The sequence below is a fragment of the Otolemur garnettii genome, unplaced genomic scaffold (assembly GCF_000181295.1).
Source record: "Otolemur garnettii isolate 467f Iridium unplaced genomic scaffold, OtoGar3 scaffold00012, whole genome shotgun sequence".
Lineage (NCBI taxonomy): Eukaryota > Metazoa > Chordata > Mammalia > Primates > Galagidae > Otolemur > Otolemur garnettii.
In genome coordinates this window covers 2625274-2631388 of record NW_003852407.1, presented here as the reverse complement: position 1 = coordinate 2631388, position 6115 = coordinate 2625274, and the positions used below count along the sequence as shown (strand labels likewise).

The following is a 6115-nucleotide window of genomic DNA, read 5'->3' as shown; positions in this document are numbered from 1 at the left end:
CCAGGAGTTGGAGGTTGCTGTGAGCTGTGATGCCATGGCACTCTACCCAGGGGGATAGCTTGAGGCTCCCTCTCAAAAAAAAAAAAAAAAAAAAGAAGGAGGCACTGAGAAGGGATGTCACAGGCTGTGCAGAGGCATGAGGAGGGCCTCACACATGCCCCCAACACAGCCACAGCTGCCCTGACAGACGTCACTGCTGGCCAGAAGTGTACCTGGAACACCCCTCTCTAGGAACATTCCATAGCAGCTGAAGCAGAGATGTTCAGTCATGCCAGGCCAGCCACATAAGCAGAATCTTTTAGAAACCCTTTTGAATGATGGTTCCAGCAAAGAATCAGCAGTTCTTTTTCTTTTTTTTAGAGACAGAGTCTCCCTTTGTCACCCTCAGTGGAATGCTATGGCATCACAGCTCACAGAAACCTACAACTCTTGGGCTTAAGCAATTCTCTTGCCTCAGCCTCCCAAGTAGCTGGGACTTACAGGTGCCCACCACAACATCCAGCTATTTTTTGGTTGCAGTTGTTTGGCAGGTCCCGGCTGGATTCAAATCAGCCAGCTCTGGTGTTTGTGGCTGGTGCCCTAGCCACTGAGCTACAGGCACCGAGCTGATTTGTTGCTTTTCAATTGGATCTGTGTTAAAATTCTATTCCATTCTTTCCATCCTTTCCTGGTCAGGTAAATAAAAATACTGAATTTGGGGTAATATCTCACAGTTTCCACAGACTATATCACTTGATCATCAGAGTATCTTATGTGGTAGGTTTTACCCCCATTTTTTGGATGAAGAAACTGAGGCTCTAAATGATTATGTGACTTGCTCGAGACAACCACCTTGTAAGTGGTAAAGTCAGAGTGTAAAGCCAGGTCTTCTGATCCAAATCCAGAGTCCTTCCAGCATGCAGACATCTCTTTTGAGAACTGAGCCGTGCCCTTGCCTGGCAGGTGGTCATGTCTGCTGCTGCCGTTGGGTAAGCTTTGGGGCCATCACATTTCACCGTGGCAGAGACATGTGCCTCTAGCAGTGTGGCTTAGGGTAGGACATGTCAACTCTCTGATCTACATGTCTGAAAAACATTTTCTTCTTGTGAGGAGACATTTGGGCCATTACCTGGTCAACACTGGCAAGCTGGAAATTCATTAGCTTGAAAGGAATATTATTAAAATAGTCACACCCAGAAACAGAAGTGGAGCATTAGTTCTTTTTTTTTGAGACAGAGCCTCAAGCCATCCCCCTGGGTAGAGTGCTGTGGCATCACAGCTCACAGCAACCTCCAACTCCTGGGCTCAAGCGAGTCTCCTGCCTCCACCTCCCAAGTAACTGGGACCACAGGCACCCGCCACAACACCCGGATTTTTTTTTTTTTTGGTTGCAGCTGTCATATTATTTGGCGGACCCGGGCTGGATTCGAACCTGCCACCTTAGGTGTATGTGGCTGGTGCCTTAGCCATTTGAGCCACAGGCGCTGAGCCAGAGCATTAATTCTTAACAAAAGATTGCCTGAAAGATACTATACAGAATTACTAACAGAGTTGCTGGGAATATTAGGGTGGAATGAACACAGTCTATTGAAATCATCTGAGGGCATAAAAAGGCATTACTCCTGATCTGAGCACTCACAACGCCCCAGGGAGGGCCCAGAGGGAAAGAACCACCTGTTATTCTTATTCAGTTATGATTCTTTTACTGAAATTCTAAAACCTATCAGGTGACAGATTCATGCCTGGCCAAGGCATCAGCTTTTGCGATGCAACAAATTCAACTGATCTTTATAGACACCCATGACAGCCGAGCCTCAAAGTTCTTGGAGAACTGGTGAGGAATAGGATACAGAGGCTGCCCCAGGAGTGGAGGCTCAGGGTGACACATTACCCATAGGGCAAGCCAGACTGAACCTCTCTGAAGACCTGGGCAGCTTCAAGAAGAGAAGAAATAGTATCTGGAGCATTTTGAGAGTAAGGAACAAGGTAACCAACATTCCTGAGCGCCTTCTACGCGCCAAGCACTGTGCCAGGTGCTCAGTGTTACCTTATTGAATCTTTGGAGCTCAGCAACTCTGAGTTGGATAATTATCTCTGTTTCCACAAGCTGAGGCCAGGTGTGCTGACTTGCCCACAGCCTCATGGGTAAGAGGCAGAGCCAGGCCTCATCCTCCCAGCTGCTCAGCTCTCCTCTGAAGAGGGCATTTGGAACATCCCAGGGAATGGCGGATACAAGCAAGGAACTGAAGTGTGGAGTGTTCCAGGCAGTAGGAATTGAGGAAGAGCCACAGGAAATTATAGGTTAGTGTCTATTGTAAAATAACCTTAAAAGTCTGGCTTGGGAGTCTATGCTTAACTTGGCCAATAATAGGTGTCTGCATATCCAATCATCTCTCCTTAGTAAATCTGGATGTGTTGAGTTTATCTAGAGCCCAAGGTTTTTCTAAGAACATTTAACACATACATATATACATACCTACTATGGTCAGATGAAATAATCTGAGTTCAGTAGCATAAGTAAAGTGATAACCATAAGCCATCTTCTTTGTCATCAACAGGTTAACACAAAAATGTCACAAAAGGACAAAGGTAAACACATACCACTGAGAGTGAACAATAACCATCCCACGCTTTCCAAAGACTATCACTTACATGCACGGGCTTCTTTCTTTTCTTTTTTTTTTTTTTTTTTTGTTGTTGTTGTTGTTAAATCATAACTGTGTACATTCATGCATTTATGGGGTATAATGTGCTGATTTTATATAAAATTTGGAATGCTTACATCAAACTGGTTAACATAGCCTTCACCTCTCTTAGTTAATTGTTGTGTTACGACATTTATACTCTGCTCTCACTAGATTTGACATGTACCCTTGCGTTATGTACAATAGTGAGGTCCCCCCTGATTACCCTCTCTCCACCCGGCCTCCCCACTCTTCACCCTTCCCTCTCCTCTTCCCTCATTCTGGGCTATAGTTATGTTTTATCATTCGTATGAAAGTTGTGGGTGCTTATATATTGGTTTCAAAATAGTACTGAGTACATTGGATACTTTTTCTTCCAATCTTGAGACACTTTACTAAGAAGAGTATATTCCAGCTCCATCCACGTAAACATAAAAGAAGTAAAGTCTCCATCTTTTTATATCTGCATAATATTCCATGGTGTACATATACCACAGTTTGTTAATCCATTCATGAGTTGATGGGCACTTGGGCTGCTTCCATGACTTGGCAATTATGAATTGGGCTGCAATAACATTCTGGTGCAAATATCTTTGTTGCAAAATGATTTGGGGTACATTTGATAGATACCTAATAGAGGAATTGCAGGGTCAAACGGCAGGTCTACTTTTAGTTCCCTAAGCATTCTCCAAACTTCTTTCCAAAAGGAACGTATTAGCCTGCATTCCCACCAGCAGTGCAGAAGTGTCCCCTTCTCTCCGCATCCAAAAAATGATGGTTAGATGCCACGAAGTAGGTGGCAATGCCTTAACCTCTGGGTGTTGTCAGGCCCAGGGCCCCTTCCATCCTTGTCAAGGGGAGTGCTAACCTTCTCTCCTTTCATACAACACCATTTTTTCATTTTTAAAAAAGGGATTTTTGTGTGTGTTTTATGATAATAGAAGTAATACATGCTCAGTGAAGGAAACTTGGAAAATCCAAAAAAAACACAAATATGTATGTGCCTCATTTAGAACACTGATAGCTACCCCACTCAGCTGTTGTTTCTACACACTAGTGTTTTTTATAATGTGTGAAACATTCCCCTGACTAATTCGCCTATTGACTGGAATTCCACAAGCTTCTGTTCACACTGCTTTGCAGAACTGGCCACACCTGTCAGACTCACAGCCCTTCCCTTTGCCTGCCTCTTCCTCTCCTCTCTCCTCGCCCTTTAAGAAAGACCCATCTCTCAGGAGCACCCTAAAAGCAGGGGCCAAGTTTTATGGACACCTCTACCTTGAGCGCTGAGCATGGTAGCATTTAAACATTCCTTCTTTCTTTCCTTCAACTGTTCAATATTTAATGTTGAAAAGACACATCCAAATATTACCTTTAGGTTGGCATTCAAATTAACAGGCATCATCTGGGACATGGGAAACTTTGAATACATATGTATGAAAGTAACCTATAGGTCAGTTATGAGGAATGAAATAATAGCCCTCATCTGTGGAAATGGGCTTCTCCATAATAGGAGTAATAGCTTCAGATGGCTCTCTCACTTTCTCCCTGATCGACACTCACTCATTGAGCACCTTGTATATGCTAAGCACGGTGCCGTGGGCTCCATGTTACCTTATGGAATTTTTGGAGCTCAGCAACTCCATGCCTCAGATAATTATCTTTGTTACACAAATCAGCAACCTGAGGCCAGGTGTGCTGACTTGCTTACCGCCACATGGTTAAGTGGCATCTCTTACTTTTGAGATCACTTGAGAGAGACAGCAATATACGAGATAGGGTCCTGTCTTCAAAAGCTTCAATCTAACAGGAAGAAAAGACATAAGTGAAAAACTTGCAGATACGATCAGATTATTAAGTGGCATAAGACTGCTAGAATGTCTTGAGAATTCAGAGATCTGAAGTCTTCCCTGGGGTGGGGGATCAGGCATTTAACCTAGGCCTTGGAGTCCAGATCAGACATGCACGTGAAATGCGTGTGCGGAGTGGGTGTGAATGTGCATGGGTGGGTGGGGAAGGATTCAAAGCTGACCAGACTGAGCAAAGGTGAGGGAGTAGAAGGGACAGAGAAGTGTTGTGGGAACAGACAGAAGAAAACACTAGAAAGGAAGGGTGTGGCCTTACGGGTCATCAGGAGCCCTGAATGGCAAACTTGACTTTGAACTTTACTCCTCCTACAATTGAAACCAGATAATCATTAAGCAAATAATTCTTAATCATCTGATGTGTGGTGGACCCTGTGATAGGTATGATGAGATACAAAAAGAAAAACATGATCCTTTGCTCTCGCTACTACATTTCATAATATAACTTCCTAGAAATATAATTGAAAGAGGACGTATTAAGGGCAAAACAAAATTGCCCAAAACAACAAGAATTCCTTGTTCCCGAGTCCAGGATCGGGATAGGCTTGGCCGGAGATCCTCTTTTCCACATGGTGTGCCTGGAGGGGCATCAACAACTAAGGTCTGGCTGGAGGGACCAACTGGGCCGTGTGTCTGGGCCTCCAACTTTGCTGTGCATTGATTGGGTTTCTCCATTTTCCTCTACACAGAGGACTCTCAGCCATTCTCTTTATCATTTGTTTTCTGAGACTCGCTCTGACATCCAGGCCTGAGTGCAGTGGTGTCATCATAGTTCACTAAGCTCAGACGACACTCCTGCCTCAGTCTCCCGAGTAGCTGGGACTACAGGTGCCGACCACCACAGACAGCTAATTTTTCATTTTTAGTAGAGCCAGGGTCTCACTCTTGCTCAGGCTGATCTTGAACTCCCATGCTGAAGCCAGCCTCCCACCTTGACCTCTCAGACTATAGGTGTGACCCACCATGCCTGGCTGACACAGAAGGGAAGTGTGGCCCTGACTCCAGTATCCACTGGGTATTTATTGAGATTCAAACAAAGAGGTACACAGAAACTGTTACAATGTTACAGAGAAAAAGCTACAAAACATGTACAATGTGCAGCCGGGAGTGCAGGAAATGCAGATGCGACTGTTTCTCTGGGCTGCCTAGCCCAGAAACACTGGCTTTGACACCTGCTGTTTATTGGTCTAACTAGTATCTGCCTTCTTGTTTCTGCCTAGCTAAGTGATTACTTTGTTGTGCATATGGTTGCAACTGTTGCTGCTAACACACAGGCCTTATTTCTCACTGTGCATGTGACTGCAACATTGTGGTTGCAGTTCACATGCTTAACTAATGTCACAGGTCAGCAACTTTTACTACTGCCCTGGACATCCTGTTCCCTGTGCATCTCTTAAGACAGTGGTTCTCAACCTGTGGGTCACGACCCACAGAAACTATATTAAAGGGTCACGGCATTAGGAAGGTTGAGAACCACTGTCTTAAGATGTCTTTGGGCTCGGCGCCTATAGCTCAACCGGCTAAGGCGCCAGCCACGTACACCTAAGGTGGCAGGTTCGAATCCCCAGCCCGGACCCGCCAAACAAC

General features: G+C 44.8%; 1 non-coding gene across 1 annotated transcript; it reads right to left on the bottom strand.

Moving 5' to 3' along the window:
- Positions 1-3429: 3429 nt before the first annotated feature.
- Positions 3430-3553, bottom strand: LOC111723526. The gene has a single exon (XR_002772053.1). It is a non-coding gene; the product is annotated as a U6atac minor spliceosomal RNA (small nuclear RNA).
- Positions 3554-6115: the final 2562 nt, after the last annotated feature.